General features: G+C 43.6%; 9 non-coding genes across 9 annotated transcripts; all 9 read left to right on the top strand.

Moving 5' to 3' along the window:
• The first annotated feature begins 1,400 nt into the window (after window positions 1–1,400).
• On the top strand, window positions 1,401–1,473 carry TRNAF-GAA (transfer RNA phenylalanine (anticodon GAA)). Its single transcript has one exon. It is a non-coding gene; the product is annotated as a tRNA-Phe (tRNA).
• A 270-nt stretch (window positions 1,474–1,743) lies between these two features.
• TRNAF-GAA (transfer RNA phenylalanine (anticodon GAA)) lies at window positions 1,744–1,816 on the top strand. Its single transcript has one exon. It is a non-coding gene; the product is annotated as a tRNA-Phe (tRNA).
• Window positions 1,817–3,524: 1,708 nt separating this feature from the next.
• On the top strand, window positions 3,525–3,597 carry TRNAF-GAA (transfer RNA phenylalanine (anticodon GAA)). Its single transcript has one exon. It is a non-coding gene; the product is annotated as a tRNA-Phe (tRNA).
• Window positions 3,598–3,867: 270 nt separating this feature from the next.
• Window positions 3,868–3,940, top strand: TRNAF-GAA (transfer RNA phenylalanine (anticodon GAA)). The gene has a single exon. It is a non-coding gene; the product is annotated as a tRNA-Phe (tRNA).
• Window positions 3,941–7,425: 3,485 nt separating this feature from the next.
• On the top strand, window positions 7,426–7,498 carry TRNAF-GAA (transfer RNA phenylalanine (anticodon GAA)). The gene has a single exon. It is a non-coding gene; the product is annotated as a tRNA-Phe (tRNA).
• A 270-nt stretch (window positions 7,499–7,768) lies between these two features.
• TRNAF-GAA (transfer RNA phenylalanine (anticodon GAA)) lies at window positions 7,769–7,841 on the top strand. Its single transcript has one exon. It is a non-coding gene; the product is annotated as a tRNA-Phe (tRNA).
• A 1,708-nt stretch (window positions 7,842–9,549) lies between these two features.
• On the top strand, window positions 9,550–9,622 carry TRNAF-GAA (transfer RNA phenylalanine (anticodon GAA)). The gene has a single exon. It is a non-coding gene; the product is annotated as a tRNA-Phe (tRNA).
• A 270-nt stretch (window positions 9,623–9,892) lies between these two features.
• Window positions 9,893–9,965, top strand: TRNAF-GAA (transfer RNA phenylalanine (anticodon GAA)). The gene has a single exon. It is a non-coding gene; the product is annotated as a tRNA-Phe (tRNA).
• Window positions 9,966–13,450: 3,485 nt separating this feature from the next.
• Window positions 13,451–13,523, top strand: TRNAF-GAA (transfer RNA phenylalanine (anticodon GAA)). Its single transcript has one exon. It is a non-coding gene; the product is annotated as a tRNA-Phe (tRNA).
• Window positions 13,524–16,622: the final 3,099 nt, after the last annotated feature.

A 16,622-nucleotide genomic window follows, 5' to 3' on the forward strand; every position in this document is an offset into this window, starting at 1 on the left:
TCACAGAGGAAATGCAATGTGTCCGAAAGGAATGGCAGCGCGCAGCCGAGCAAAACAACTTATCAAATGCATTCCGGGGTGAACAAGACTTAGCCGGCTTTGAAAGATACTAAAAGTCACGGCGCAGCCAAAACTAGTCTTTGACAACTTGATGCAAGTAAATAGAAATTTTTTGAACCATGGGATGAATAAAATCCAATACATTTTCTTCCTCGTGCTGATGCATCAGACTAGAAAACCAGAAGCAGGTCAGAAAAAGTATCTTCGCGGTCCGAAATGACTTCCATGACAAAAGCTACAATTGCGCAGCTGAAGATTCTCAGCTTCCTCAGGTTGCAGGCCGCTTCTTCTTCCATACACACAAAATGAGAAGCATAACCACTCCTTCCTAGAAAAGGCAATATCACTTATTCAACCAATTTCCTTGCGGAGTCACTTCTCTTGCAGGGTCCCAAAAGACACAGTATACACGCAAGTCATTTGGATTTTGCCTTTCACTTTAGTTTGAAGAAAGATGTATGATTGTATTCCTTTTATCAGGAAAATTGGGTGAAAATGGCTACGTCAGATGAAAAGCAAAGCTTTAAAGCGAAGAAAGATTACAAACTGTATGACTTTTTCAGGGAAAGTGGCTCAAAATGGCTACGTCAGATGAAAAGCAAGAGGGTTAGCAGCTAGATAAGGTTCCTTTCGAAAAGAGAACACTTGGAGCATTTTCCTTCACTCTGGTCCTTTGGTAGTACTACGGCTGGTTTAAGGCTTCTTTAGAGCAGTGTATTTGGACTCCTCAAAACCTCTATCTAGCTTTAAAAATGTAAAGCCATATATTGCTTCCCACGTTGCATTTCATTGATTTCTAGCCTACTCGCATGAATTTGAACAATCTTGAATATTGTAAACTGACTTTGTGAAGATCCACCAACATTTTCTTTTTTGATTTCAGTGAAATGTATTCACAGTGCCCTGTGAGTAGACTTTGCTGTGTCACACATTTCACAGAGTCTGAATTCCAACGTACAGATTTGCTGAGAGGAGGAGTTTCAGGAGGCAGAGTCAGTACAGGAATCACAGCTTGCAGGAAGCAAGGTACCATGGGAGCTGCAGTCCTTAGAAAATGAAAGTAAAGAGCAGAGAAGAAGCTGAACACCATGCCGGAAATCCAGGAAATTGTGGAAATAGATGGCCAGCAGAGAAACAGCAATCACAACATAAAAGGAGGTTACTGAGGCAAGCTTACATTGGTTTGTCAAGGGGAACTATTGCTCCTATTGTTCCTATTGCAATTACCATGCTGATGTTTGAAAATAAAAGTGTAGGCTGGGACTTTAGATCTCCTTTAAGGTCTCTGGGACCCCTTCGCCTTGCCGCCACACACCTGCTGGCTTGCTCCTTTGGAACGTGCCGAAATAGCTCAGTTGGGAGAGCGTTAGACTGAAGATCTAAAGGTCCCTGGTTCGATCCCGGGTTTCGGCATCTGTTGTAGGTTTAAGGAGAGTCCACCTGTCTGTGAGCTGTTGCTTTTCTCATGAATCGGGCTAGCGTATGCTCCATGCTTTGGCTTCTCACCTGTCTGTTGCTCATGACAGAACGGTGGCTTAGTCTCACTAGCAATTTAGTCGTGAATCTTGCTGCCTTTTCTCTTTTCCGGCAACATGCATAGGCATAAAAATCTCAATTCTCCATAGGCTCCTGTCACACCAACTTATAGTAGCCAACAATTGCTGAGGAAAGCACACGTCTTAAGCCGAAATAGCTCAGTTGGGAGAGCGTTAGACTGAAGATCTAAAGGTCCCTGGTTCAATCCCGGGTTTCGGCAACTGCCTCCGTTTCTTTTGGTGTAACGCTTCCCGGCAAGACTGGGCAGACCAAGACCAAGGTTTAGAAACTGGTTCAGTGCATATTAGGGTGTCGGGCGCAGCAGAAAAGCAATTGTACAACTTCCCGCAGTATATGGTTTTCTCAGCCAACGTGCAAGGACATGTCCAAAATCTATTCTTCTCAATAGGACCAGGTTACACCACCACATAGCGCTGCAAAGCCTTGGGGGAAAAAAAAGGCTGGCATGTTGCATTGTTGCAGCCCTCACCTGCGTTATGCCAATCAAACCAAGTGGAAGAGTCTGCTTCACAGAGGAAATGCAATGTGTCCGAAAGGAATGGCAGCGCGCAGCCGAGCAAAACAACTTATCAAATGCATTCCGGGGTGAACAAGACTTAGCCGGCTTTGAAAGATACTAAAAGTCACGGCGCAGCCAAAACTAGTCTTTAACAACTTGATGCAAGTAAATAGAACTTTTTTGAACCATGGGATGAATAAAATCCAATACATTTTCTTCCTCGTGCTGATGCATCAGACTAGAAAACCAGAAGCAGGTCAGAAAAAGTATCTTCGCGGTCCGAAATGACTTCCATGACAAAAGCTACAATTGCGCAGCTGAAGATTCTCAGCTTCCTCAGGTTGCAGGCCGCTTCTTCTTCCATACACACAAAATGAGAAGCATAACCACTCCTTCCTAGAAAAGGCAATATCACTTATTCAACCAATTTCCTTGCGGAGTCACTTCTCTTGCAGGGTCCCAAAAGACACAGTATACACGCAAGTCATTTGGATTTTGCCTTTCACTTTAGTTTGAAGAAAGATGTATGATTGTATTCCTTTTATCAGGAAAATTGGGTGAAAATGGCTACGTCAGATGAAAAGCAAAGCTTTAAAGCGAAGAAAGATTACAAACTGTATGACTTTTTCAGGGAAAGTGGCTCAAAATGGCTACGTCAGATGAAAAGCAAGAGGGTTAGCAGCTAGATAAGGTTCCTTTCGAAAAGAGAACACTTGGAGCATTTTCCTTCACTCTGGTCCTTTGGTAGTACTACGGCTGGTTTAAGGCTTCTTTAGAGCAGTGTATTTGGACTCCTCAAAACCTCTATCTAGCTTTAAAAATGTAAAGCCATATATTGCTTCCCACGTTGCATTTCATTGATTTCTAGCCTACTCGCATGAATTTGAACAATCTTGAATATTGTAAACTGACTTTGTGAAGATCCACCAACATTTTCTTTTTTGATTTCAGTGAAATGTATTCACAGTGCCCTGTGAGTAGACTTTGCTGTGTCACACATTTCACAGAGTCTGAATTCCAACGTACAGATTTGCTGAGAGGAGGAGTTTCAGGAGGCAGAGTCAGTACAGGAATCACAGCTTGCAGGAAGCAAGGTACCATGGGAGCTGCAGTCCTTAGAAAATGAAAGTAAAGAGCAGAGAAGAAGCTGAACACCATGCCGGAAATCCAGGAAATTGTGGAAATAGATGGCCAGCAGAGAAACAGCAATCACAACATAAAAGGAGGTTACTGAGGCAAGCTTACATTGGTTTGTCAAGGGGAACTATTGCTCCTATTGTTCCTATTGCAATTACCATGCTGATGTTTGAAAATAAAAGTGTAGGCTGGGACTTTAGATCTCCTTTAAGGTCTCTGGGACCCCTTCGCCTTGCCGCCACACACCTGCTGGCTTGCTCCTTTGGAACGTGCCGAAATAGCTCAGTTGGGAGAGCGTTAGACTGAAGATCTAAAGGTCCCTGGTTCGATCCCGGGTTTCGGCATCTGTTGTAGGTTTAAGGAGAGTCCACCTGTCTGTGAGCTGTTGCTTTTCTCATGAATCGGGCTAGCGTATGCTCCATGCTTTGGCTTCTCACCTGTCTGTTGCTCATGACAGAACGGTGGCTTAGTCTCACTAGCAATTTAGTCGTGAATCTTGCTGCCTTTTCTCTTTTCCGGCAACATGCATAGGCATAAAAATCTCAATTCTCCATAGGCTCCTGTCACACCAACTTATAGTAGCCAACAATTGCTGAGGAAAGCACATGTCTTAAGCCGAAATAGCTCAGTTGGGAGAGCGTTAGACTGAAGATCTAAAGGTCCCTGGTTCAATCCCGGGTTTCGGCAACTGCCTCCGTTTCTTTTGGTGTAACGCTTCCCGGCAAGACTGGGCAGACCAAGACCAAGGTTTAGAAACTGGTTCAGTGCATATTAGGGTCTCGGGCGCAGCAGAAAAGCAATTGTACAACTTCCCGCAGTATATGGTTTTCTCAGCCAACGTGCAAGGACATGTCCAAAATCTATTCTTCTCAATAGGACCAGGTTACACCACCACATAGCGCTGCAAAGCCTTGGGGGAAAAAAAGGCTGGCATGTTGCATTGTTGCAGCCCTCACCTGCGTTATGCCAATCAAACCAAGTGGAAGAGTCTGCTTCACAGAGGAAATGCAATGTGTCCGAAAGGAATGGCAGCGCGCAGCCGAGCAAAACAACTTATCAAATGCATTCCGGGGTGAACAAGACTTAGCCGGCTTTGAAAGATACTAAAAGTCACGGCGCAGCCAAAACTAGTCTTTAACAACTTGATGCAAGTAAATAGAACTTTTTTGAACCATGGGATGAATAAAATCCAATACATTTTCTTCCTCGTGCTGATGCATCAGACTAGAAAACCAGAAGCAGGTCAGAAAAAGTATCTTCGCGGTCCGAAATGACTTCCATGACAAAAGCTACAGTTGCGCAGCTGAAGATTCTCAGCTTCCTCAGGTTGCAGGCCGCTTCTTCTTCCATACACACAAAATGAGAAGCATAACCACTCCTTCCTAGAAAAGGCAATATCACTTATTCAACCAATTTCCTTGCGGAGTCACTTCTCTTGCAGGGTCCCAAAAGACACAGTATACAAGCAAGTCATTTGGATTTTGCCTTTCACTTTAGTTTGAAGAAAGATGTATGATTGTATTCCTTTTATCAGGAAAATTGGGTGAAAATGGCTACGTCAGATGAAAAGCAAAGCTTTAAAGCGAAGAAAGATTACAAACTGTATGACTTTTTCAGGGAAAGTGGCTCAAAATGGCTACGTCAGATGAAAAGCAAGAGGGTTAGCAGCTAGATAAGGTTCCTTTCGAAAAGAGAACACTTGGAGCATTTTCCTTCACTCTGGTCCTTTGGTAATACAACGGCTGGTTTAAGGCTTCTTTAGAGCAGTGTATTTGGACTCCTCAAAACCTCTATCTAGCTTTAAAAATGTAAAGCCATATATTGCTTCCCACGTTGCATTTCATTGATTTCTAGCCTACTCGCATGAATTTGAACAATCTTGAATATTGTAAACTGACTTTGTGAAGATCCACCAACATTTTCTTTTTTGATTTCAGTGAAATGTATTCACAGTGCCCTGTGAGTAGACTTTGCTGTGTCACACATTTCACAGAGTCTGATTTCCAACGTACAGATTTGCTGAGAGGAGGAGTTTCAGGAGGCAGAGTCAGTACAGGAATCACAGCTTGCAGGCAGCAAGGTACCATGGGAGCTGCAGTCCTTAGAAAATGAAAGTAAAGAGCAGAGAAGAAGCTGAACACCATGCCGGAAATCCAGGAAATTGTAGAAATAGATGGCCAGCAGAGAAACAGCAATCACAACATAAAAGGAGGTTACTGAGGCAAGCTTACATTGGTTTGTCAAGGGGAACTATTGCTCCTATTGTTCCTATTGCCATTACCATGCTGATGTTTGAAAATAAAAGTGTAGGCTGGGACTTTAGATCTCCTTTAAGGTCTCTGGGACCCCTTCGCTTTGCCGCCACACACCTGCTGGCTTGCTCCTTTGGAATGTGCCGAAATAGCTCAGTTGGGAGAGCGTTAGACTGAAGATCTAAAGTCCCTGGTTCTATTCCGGGTTTCGGCAACTGCCTGCGTTTCTTTTGGTGTAACGCTTCCCGGCAAGACTGGGCAGACCAAGACCAAGGTTTAGAAACTGGTTCAGTGCATATTAGGGTCTCGGGCGCAGCAGAAAAGCAATTGTACAACTTCCCGCAGTATATGGTTTTCTCAGCCAACGTGCAAGGACATGTCCAAAATCTTTTCTACTCAATAGGACCAGGTTACACCACCACATAGCGCTGCAAAGCCTTGGGGGAAAAAAAGGCTGGCATGTTGCATTGTTGCAGCCCTCACCTGCGTTATGCCAATCAAACCAAGTGGAAGAGTCTGCTTCACAGAGGAAATGCAATGTGTCCGAAAGGAATGGCAGAGCGCAGCCGAGCAAAACAACTTATCAAATGCATTCCGGGGTGAAAAAAACTTAGCCGGCTTTGAAAGATACTAAAAGTCACGGCGCCGCCAAAACTAGTCTTTGACAACTTGATGCAAGTAAATAGAACTTTTTTGAACCATGGGATGAATAAAATCCAATACATTTTCTTCCTCGTGCTGTTGCATTAGACTAGAAACCAGAAGCAGGTCAGAAAAAGTATCTTCGCGGTCCGAAATGACTTCCATGACAAAAGCTACAATTGCGCAGCTGAAGATTCTCAGCTTCCTCAGGTTGCAGGTCGCTTCTTCTTCCATGCACACAAAATGAGAAGCATAACCACTCCTTCCTAGAAAAGGCAATATCACTTATTCAACCAATTTCCTTGCGGAGTCACTTCTCTTGCAGGGTCCCAAAAGACACAGTATACACGCAAGTCATTTTGATTTTGCCTTTCACTTTAGTTTGAAGAAAGATGTATGATTGTATGCCTTTTATCAGGAAAATTGGGTGAAAATGGCTACGTCAGATGAAAAGCAAAGCTTTAAAGCGAAGAAAGATTACAAACTGTATGACTTTTTCAGGGAAAGTGGCTCAAAATGGCTACGTCAGATGAAAAGCAAGAGGGTTAGCAGCTAGATAAGGTTCCTTTCGCAAAGAGAACACTTGGAGCATTTTCCTTCACTCTGGTCCTTTGGTAGTACTACGGCTGGTTTAAGGCTTCTTTAGAGCAGTGTATTTGGACTCCTCAAAACCTCTATCTAGCTTTAAAAATGTAAAGCCATATATTGCTTCCCACGTTGCATTTCATTGATTTCTAGCCTACTCGCATGAATTTGAACAATCTTGAATATTGTAAACTGACTTTGTGAAGATCCACCAACATTTTCTTTTTTGATTTCAGTGAAATGTATTCACAGTGCCCTGTGAGTAGACTTTGCTGTGTCACACATTTCACAGAGTCTGATTTCCAACGTACAGATTTGCTGAGAGGAGGAGTTTCAGGAGGCAGAGTCAGTACAGGAATCACAGCTTGCAGGCAGCAAGGTACCATGGGAGCTGCAGTCCTTAGAAAATGAAAGTAAAGAGCAGAGAAGAAGCTGAACACCATGCCGGAAATCCAGGAAATTGTGGAAATAGATGGCCAGCAGAGAAACAGCAATCACAACATAAAAGGAGGTTACTGAGGCAAGCTTACATTGGTTTGTCAAGGGGAACTATTGCTCCTATTGTTCCTATTGCCATTACCATGCTGATGTTTGAAAATAAAAGTGTAGGCTGGGACTTTAGATCTCCTTTAAGGTCTCTGGGACCCCTTCGCCTTGCCGCCACACACCTGCTGGCTTGCTCCTTTGGAATGTGCCGAAATAGCTCAGTTGGGAGAGCGTTTGACTGAAGATCTAAAGGTCCCTGGTTCGATCCCGGGTTTCGGCATCTGTTGTAGGTTTAAGGAGAGTCCACCTGTCTGTGAGCTGTTGCTTTTCTCATGAATCGGGCTAGCGTATGCTCCATGCTTTGGCTTCTCACCTGTCTGTTGCTCATGACAGAACGGTGGCTTAGTCTCACTAGCAATTTAGTCGTGAATCTTGCTGCCTTTTCTCTTTTCCGGCAACATGCATAGGCATAAAAATCTCAATTCTCCATAGGCTCCTGTCACACCAACTTATAGTAGCCAACAATTGCTGAGGAAAGCACACGTCTTAAGCCGAAATAGCTCAGTTGGGAGAGCGTTAGACTGAAGATCTAAAGGTCCCTGGTTCAATCCCGGGTTTCGGCAACTGCCTCCGTTTCTTTTGGTGTAACGCTTCCCGGCAAGACTGGGCAGACCAAGACCAAGGTTTAGAAACTGGTTCAGTGCATATTAGGGTGTCGGGCGCAGCAGAAAAGCAATTGTACAACTTCCCGCAGTATATGGTTTTCTCAGCCAACGTGCAAGGACATGTCCAAAATCTATTCTTCTCAATAGGACCAGGTTACACCACCACATAGCGCTGCAAAGCCTTGGGGGAAAAAAAAGGCTGGCATGTTGCATTGTTGCAGCCCTCACCTGCGTTATGCCAATCAAACCAAGTGGAAGAGTCTGCTTCACAGAGGAAATGCAATGTGTCCGAAAGGAATGGCAGCGCGCAGCCGAGCAAAACAACTTATCAAATGCATTCCGGGGTGAACAAGACTTAGCCGGCTTTGAAAGATACTAAAAGTCACGGCGCAGCCAAAACTAGTCTTTAACAACTTGATGCAAGTAAATAGAACTTTTTTGAACCATGGGATGAATAAAATCCAATACATTTTCTTCCTCGTGCTGATGCATCAGACTAGAAAACCAGAAGCAGGTCAGAAAAAGTATCTTCGCGGTCCGAAATGACTTCCATGACAAAAGCTACAATTGCGCAGCTGAAGATTCTCAGCTTCCTCAGGTTGCAGGCCGCTTCTTCTTCCATACACACAAAATGAGAAGCATAACCACTCCTTCCTAGAAAAGGCAATATCACTTATTCAACCAATTTCCTTGCGGAGTCACTTCTCTTGCAGGGTCCCAAAAGACACAGTATACACGCAAGTCATTTGGATTTTGCCTTTCACTTTAGTTTGAAGAAAGATGTATGATTGTATTCCTTTTATCAGGAAAATTGGGTGAAAATGGCTACGTCAGATGAAAAGCAAAGCTTTAAAGCGAAGAAAGATTACAAACTGTATGACTTTTTCAGGGAAAGTGGCTCAAAATGGCTACGTCAGATGAAAAGCAAGAGGGTTAGCAGCTAGATAAGGTTCCTTTCGAAAAGAGAACACTTGGAGCATTTTCCTTCACTCTGGTCCTTTGGTAGTACTACGGCTGGTTTAAGGCTTCTTTAGAGCAGTGTATTTGGACTCCTCAAAACCTCTATCTAGCTTTAAAAATGTAAAGCCATATATTGCTTCCCACGTTGCATTTCATTGATTTCTAGCCTACTCGCATGAATTTGAACAATCTTGAATATTGTAAACTGACTTTGTGAAGATCCACCAACATTTTCTTTTTTGATTTCAGTGAAATGTATTCACAGTGCCCTGTGAGTAGACTTTGCTGTGTCACACATTTCACAGAGTCTGAATTCCAACGTACAGATTTGCTGAGAGGAGGAGTTTCAGGAGGCAGAGTCAGTACAGGAATCACAGCTTGCAGGAAGCAAGGTACCATGGGAGCTGCAGTCCTTAGAAAATGAAAGTAAAGAGCAGAGAAGAAGCTGAACACCATGCCGGAAATCCAGGAAATTGTGGAAATAGATGGCCAGCAGAGAAACAGCAATCACAACATAAAAGGAGGTTACTGAGGCAAGCTTACATTGGTTTGTCAAGGGGAACTATTGCTCCTATTGTTCCTATTGCAATTACCATGCTGATGTTTGAAAATAAAAGTGTAGGCTGGGACTTTAGATCTCCTTTAAGGTCTCTGGGACCCCTTCGCCTTGCCGCCACACACCTGCTGGCTTGCTCCTTTGGAACGTGCCGAAATAGCTCAGTTGGGAGAGCGTTAGACTGAAGATCTAAAGGTCCCTGGTTCGATCCCGGGTTTCGGCATCTGTTGTAGGTTTAAGGAGAGTCCACCTGTCTGTGAGCTGTTGCTTTTCTCATGAATCGGGCTAGCGTATGCTCCATGCTTTGGCTTCTCACCTGTCTGTTGCTCATGACAGAACGGTGGCTTAGTCTCACTAGCAATTTAGTCGTGAATCTTGCTGCCTTTTCTCTTTTCCGGCAACATGCATAGGCATAAAAATCTCAATTCTCCATAGGCTCCTGTCACACCAACTTATAGTAGCCAACAATTGCTGAGGAAAGCACATGTCTTAAGCCGAAATAGCTCAGTTGGGAGAGCGTTAGACTGAAGATCTAAAGGTCCCTGGTTCAATCCCGGGTTTCGGCAACTGCCTCCGTTTCTTTTGGTGTAACGCTTCCCGGCAAGACTGGGCAGACCAAGACCAAGGTTTAGAAACTGGTTCAGTGCATATTAGGGTCTCGGGCGCAGCAGAAAAGCAATTGTACAACTTCCCGCAGTATATGGTTTTCTCAGCCAACGTGCAAGGACATGTCCAAAATCTATTCTTCTCAATAGGACCAGGTTACACCACCACATAGCGCTGCAAAGCCTTGGGGGAAAAAAAGGCTGGCATGTTGCATTGTTGCAGCCCTCACCTGCGTTATGCCAATCAAACCAAGTGGAAGAGTCTGCTTCACAGAGGAAATGCAATGTGTCCGAAAGGAATGGCAGCGCGCAGCCGAGCAAAACAACTTATCAAATGCATTCCGGGGTGAACAAGACTTAGCCGGCTTTGAAAGATACTAAAAGTCACGGCGCAGCCAAAACTAGTCTTTAACAACTTGATGCAAGTAAATAGAACTTTTTTGAACCATGGGATGAATAAAATCCAATACATTTTCTTCCTCGTGCTGATGCATCAGACTAGAAAACCAGAAGCAGGTCAGAAAAAGTATCTTCGCGGTCCGAAATGACTTCCATGACAAAAGCTACAGTTGCGCAGCTGAAGATTCTCAGCTTCCTCAGGTTGCAGGCCGCTTCTTCTTCCATACACACAAAATGAGAAGCATAACCACTCCTTCCTAGAAAAGGCAATATCACTTATTCAACCAATTTCCTTGCGGAGTCACTTCTCTTGCAGGGTCCCAAAAGACACAGTATACAAGCAAGTCATTTGGATTTTGCCTTTCACTTTAGTTTGAAGAAAGATGTATGATTGTATTCCTTTTATCAGGAAAATTGGGTGAAAATGGCTACGTCAGATGAAAAGCAAAGCTTTAAAGCGAAGAAAGATTACAAACTGTATGACTTTTTCAGGGAAAGTGGCTCAAAATGGCTACGTCAGATGAAAAGCAAGAGGGTTAGCAGCTAGATAAGGTTCCTTTCGAAAAGAGAACACTTGGAGCATTTTCCTTCACTCTGGTCCTTTGGTAATACAACGGCTGGTTTAAGGCTTCTTTAGAGCAGTGTATTTGGACTCCTCAAAACCTCTATCTAGCTTTAAAAATGTAAAGCCATATATTGCTTCCCACGTTGCATTTCATTGATTTCTAGCCTACTCGCATGAATTTGAACAATCTTGAATATTGTAAACTGACTTTGTGAAGATCCACCAACATTTTCTTTTTTGATTTCAGTGAAATGTATTCACAGTGCCCTGTGAGTAGACTTTGCTGTGTCACACATTTCACAGAGTCTGATTTCCAACGTACAGATTTGCTGAGAGGAGGAGTTTCAGGAGGCAGAGTCAGTACAGGAATCACAGCTTGCAGGCAGCAAGGTACCATGGGAGCTGCAGTCCTTAGAAAATGAAAGTAAAGAGCAGAGAAGAAGCTGAACACCATGCCGGAAATCCAGGAAATTGTAGAAATAGATGGCCAGCAGAGAAACAGCAATCACAACATAAAAGGAGGTTACTGAGGCAAGCTTACATTGGTTTGTCAAGGGGAACTATTGCTCCTATTGTTCCTATTGCCATTACCATGCTGATGTTTGAAAATAAAAGTGTAGGCTGGGACTTTAGATCTCCTTTAAGGTCTCTGGGACCCCTTCGCTTTGCCGCCACACACCTGCTGGCTTGCTCCTTTGGAATGTGCCGAAATAGCTCAGTTGGGAGAGCGTTAGACTGAAGATCTAAAGTCCCTGGTTCTATTCCGGGTTTCGGCAACTGCCTGCGTTTCTTTTGGTGTAACGCTTCCCGGCAAGACTGGGCAGACCAAGACCAAGGTTTAGAAACTGGTTCAGTGCATATTAGGGTCTCGGGCGCAGCAGAAAAGCAATTGTACAACTTCCCGCAGTATATGGTTTTCTCAGCCAACGTGCAAGGACATGTCCAAAATCTTTTCTACTCAATAGGACCAGGTTACACCACCACATAGCGCTGCAAAGCCTTGGGGGAAAAAAAGGCTGGCATGTTGCATTGTTGCAGCCCTCACCTGCGTTATGCCAATCAAACCAAGTGGAAGAGTCTGCTTCACAGAGGAAATGCAATGTGTCCGAAAGGAATGGCAGAGCGCAGCCGAGCAAAACAACTTATCAAATGCATTCCGGGGTGAAAAAAACTTAGCCGGCTTTGAAAGATACTAAAAGTCACGGCGCCGCCAAAACTAGTCTTTGACAACTTGATGCAAGTAAATAGAACTTTTTTGAACCATGGGATGAATAAAATCCAATACATTTTCTTCCTCGTGCTGTTGCATTAGACTAGAAACCAGAAGCAGGTCAGAAAAAGTATCTTCGCGGTCCGAAATGACTTCCATGACAAAAGCTACAATTGCGCAGCTGAAGATTCTCAGCTTCCTCAGGTTGCAGGTCGCTTCTTCTTCCATGCACACAAAATGAGAAGCATAACCACTCCTTCCTAGAAAAGGCAATATCACTTATTCAACCAATTTCCTTGCGGAGTCACTTCTCTTGCAGGGTCCCAAAAGACACAGTATACACGCAAGTCATTTTGATTTTGCCTTTCACTTTAGTTTGAAGAAAGATGTATGATTGTATTCCTTTTATCAGGAAAATTGGGTGAAAATGGCTACGTCAGATGAAAAGCAAAGCTTTAAAGCGAAGAAAGATTACAAACTGTATGACTTTTTCAGGGAAAGTGGCTCAAAATGGCTACGTCAGATGAAAAGCAAGAGGGTTAGCAGCTAGATAAGGTTCCTTTCGCAAAGAGAACACTTGGAGCATTTTCCTTCACTCTGGTCCTTTGGTAGTACTACGGCTGGTTTAAGGCTTCTTTAGAGCAGTGTATTTGGACTCCTCAAAACCTCTATCTAGCTTTAAAAATGTAAAGCCATATATTGCTTCCCACGTTGCATTTCATTGATTTCTAGCCTACTCGCATGAATTTGAACAATCTTGAATATTGTAAACTGACTTTGTGAAGATCCACCAACATTTTCTTTTTTGATTTCAGTGAAATGTATTCACAGTGCCCTGTGAGTAGACTTTGCTGTGTCACACATTTCACAGAGTCTGATTTCCAACGTACAGATTTGCTGAGAGGAGGAGTTTCAGGAGGCAGAGTCAGTACAGGAATCACAGCTTGCAGGCAGCAAGGTACCATGGGAGCTGCAGTCCTTAGAAAATGAAAGTAAAGAGCAGAGAAGAAGCTGAACACCATGCCGGAAATCCAGGAAATTGTGGAAATAGATGGCCAGCAGAGAAACAGCAATCACAACATAAAAGGAGGTTACTGAGGCAAGCTTACATTGGTTTGTCAAGGGGAACTATTGCTCCTATTGTTCCTATTGCCATTACCATGCTGATGTTTGAAAATAAAAGTGTAGGCTGGGACTTTAGATCTCCTTTAAGGTCTCTGGGACCCCTTCGCCTTGCCGCCACACACCTGCTGGCTTGCTCCTTTGGAATGTGCCGAAATAGCTCAGTTGGGAGAGCGTTTGACTGAAGATCTAAAGGTCCCTGGTTCGATCCCGGGTTTCGGCATCTGTTGTAGGTTTAAGGAGAGTCCACCTGTCTGTGAGCTGTTGCTTTTCTCATGAATCGGGCTAGCGTATGCTCCATGCTTTGGCTTCTCACCTGTCTGTTGCTCATGACTGAACGGTGGCTTATGCAGGCCATAGACGGGTCGAAAATCGGCCGATTTTTCGGCCAAAAATAAAATCGGCCGATTTTCGGATCGTTAGTGGGCGATTTGGTCGGCCGTTTTTCGGTATTTTGGCCGTTTTTGTTTTTCGGTAAAGTTGGAAAAAAATCGGCCGATTTTGCCGATCGGCCGATTTTCGCGGCAATTAGTGGGCAAATCGGCCGATTTTTTACCGATAAAAAATCTGCGCATGAGCAGTGACCTGCAAGAGGAAGACAAAAAGAAGAAAAAGAAGAAGAGGAAGAGGATGAAGAAGAGGATGAAGAAGAGGAAGAAGAAGAAGAAGAAGAAGATGAGGATGAAGAAGAAGAAGAGGATGAGGATGATGATGAAGAAGAAGATGAGGATGAGGAAGAAGAAGAAGAAGGAGGAGGAGGAGGAGGATGATGAAGAAGAAGAGGATGAGGATGAAGAATAAGAAGAAGAGGATGAGTATGAAGAAGAAGAGGAGGAGGAGGATGATGAAGAAGAAGAAGAGGATGAGGATGAAGAAAAAGAAGAAGAAGAAGATGAGGATGAAGAAGAAGAAGAAGAAGAAGAAGAAGATGAGGATGAAGAAGAAGAGGATGAGGATGATGATGAAGAAGAAGATGAGGATGAGGAAGAAGAAGAAGGAGGAGGAGGAGGAGGAGGATGATGAAGAAGAAGAGGATGAGGATGAAGAAGAAGAAGAAGAAGAAGAAGAAGAAGAGGATGAGTATGAAGAAGAAGAGGATGGGGATGAAGAAGAGGATGAGGATGAAGATGAAGAAGAAGAGGATGAGGATGAAGAAGAAGAGGATGAGGATGAAGAAGAAGAAGAAGAGGATGAGGATGAAGAAGAAGAAGGATGAAAATAAGAAGAATTCCAGTCCAGCAAAAAGTGTCTCTGCAGAGAGCTCCGCTATTTCTGACAGTTCTCTGACAGAAACTTGACATTTACAGCGGTTGAAACATTGTATCTATTTGTTTCTGAATAAAAACATCTGTATCCTAAATGGAAACAAATAGATACAATGTTGCAACTTCTATAAATGTCAAGGAACTGTCAGAGAACTGTCAAAGAAATAGCAGAGCTCTCTGCAGGGACACTTTTTGCCGGCTCTAGACGGGTAGAAAATCGGCCGATTTTTTTTTACCATTGATGGTAACGTCGGCCACTTGAACAACCGATTTTTCGTTTTTTAAAAGAAAAATCTGCAGTTTTTCTCCCCATCTATGGCCTGCATTAGTCTCACTGGCAATTTAGTCGCGAATCTTGCTGCCTTTTCTCTTTTCCGGCAACATGCATAGGCATAAAAATCTCAATTCTCCATAGGCTCCTGTCACACCAACTTATAGTAGCCAACAATTGCTGAGGAAAGCACACGTCTTAAGCCAAAATAGCTCAGTTGGGAGAGCGTTAGACTGAAGATCTAAAGGTCCCTGGTTCAATCCCGGGTTTCGGCAACTGCCTGCGTTTCTTTTGGTGTAACGCTTCCCGGCAAGACTGGGCAGACCAAGACCAAGGTTTAGAAACTGGTTTAGTGCATATTAGGGTCTCGGGCGCAGCAGAAAAGCAATTGTACAACTTCCCGCAGTATATGGTTTTCTCAGCCAACGTGCAAGGACATGTCCAAAATCTATTCTTCTCAATAGGACCAGGTTACACCACCACATAGCGCTTGCAAAGCCTTGGGGGAAAAAAAGGCTGGCATGTTGCATTGTTGCAGCCCTCACCTGCGTTATGCCAATCAAACCAAGTGGAAGAGTCTGCTTCACAGAGGAAATGCAATGTGTCCGAAAGGAATGGCAGCGCGCAGCCGAGCAAAACAACTTATCAAATGCATCCCGGGGTGAACAAGACTTAGCCGGCTTTGAAAGATACTAAAAGTCACGGCGCCGCCAAAACTAGTCTTTGACAACTTGATGCAAGTAAATAGAACTTTTTTGAACCATGGGATGAATAAAATCCAATACATTTTCTTCCTCTTGCTGATGCATCAGACTAGAAAACCAGAAGCAGGTCAGAAAAAGTATCTTCGCGGTCCGAAATGACTTCCATGACAAAAGCTACAATTGCGCAGCTGAAGATTCTCAGCTTCCTCAGGTTGCAGGCCGCTTCTTCTTCCATGCACACAAAATGAGAAGCATAACCACTCCTTCCTAGAAAAGGCAATATCACTTATTCAACCAATTTCCTTGCGGAGTCACTTCTCTTGCAGGGTCCCAAAAGACACAGTATACATGCAAGTCTTTTTGATTTTGCCTTTCACTTTAGTTTGAAGAAAGATGTATGATTGTATGCCTTTTATCAGGAAAATTGGGTGAAAATGGCTACGTCAGATGAAAAGCAAAGCTTTAAAGCGAAGAAAGATTACAAACTGTATGACTTTTTCAGGGAAAGTGGCTCAAAATGGCTACGTCAGATGAAAAGCAAGAGGGTTAGCAGCTAGATAAGGTTCTTTTCGAAAAGAGAACACTTGGAGCATTTTCCTTCACTCTGGTCCTTTGGTAGAACTACAGCTGGTTTAAGGCTTCTTTAGAGCAGTGTATTTGGACTCCTCAAAACCTCTATCTAGCTTTAAAAATGTAAAGCCATATATTGCTTCCCACGTTGCATTTCATTGATTTCTAGCCTACTCGCATGAATTTGAACAATCTTGAATATTGTAAACTGACTTTGTGAAGATCCACCAACATTTTCTTTTTTGATTTCAGTGAAATGTATTCACAGTGCCCTGTGAGTAGACTTTGCTGTGTCACACATTTCACAGAGTCTGATTTCCAACGTACAGATTTGCTGAGAGGAGGAGTTTCAGGAGGCAGAGTCAGTACAGGAATCACAGCTTGCAGGCAGCAAGGTACCATGGGAGCTGCAGTCCTTAGAAAATGAAAGTAAAGAGCAGAGAAGAAGCTGAACACCATGCCGGAAATCCAGGAAATTGTGGAAATAGATGGCCAGCAGAGAAACAGCAATC

Source organism: Staurois parvus, unplaced genomic scaffold, assembly GCF_062004578.1.
Source record: "Staurois parvus isolate SC_StPar_1 unplaced genomic scaffold, SC_StPar_1.0 ptg000126l, whole genome shotgun sequence".
NCBI lineage: Eukaryota > Metazoa > Chordata > Amphibia > Anura > Ranidae > Staurois > Staurois parvus.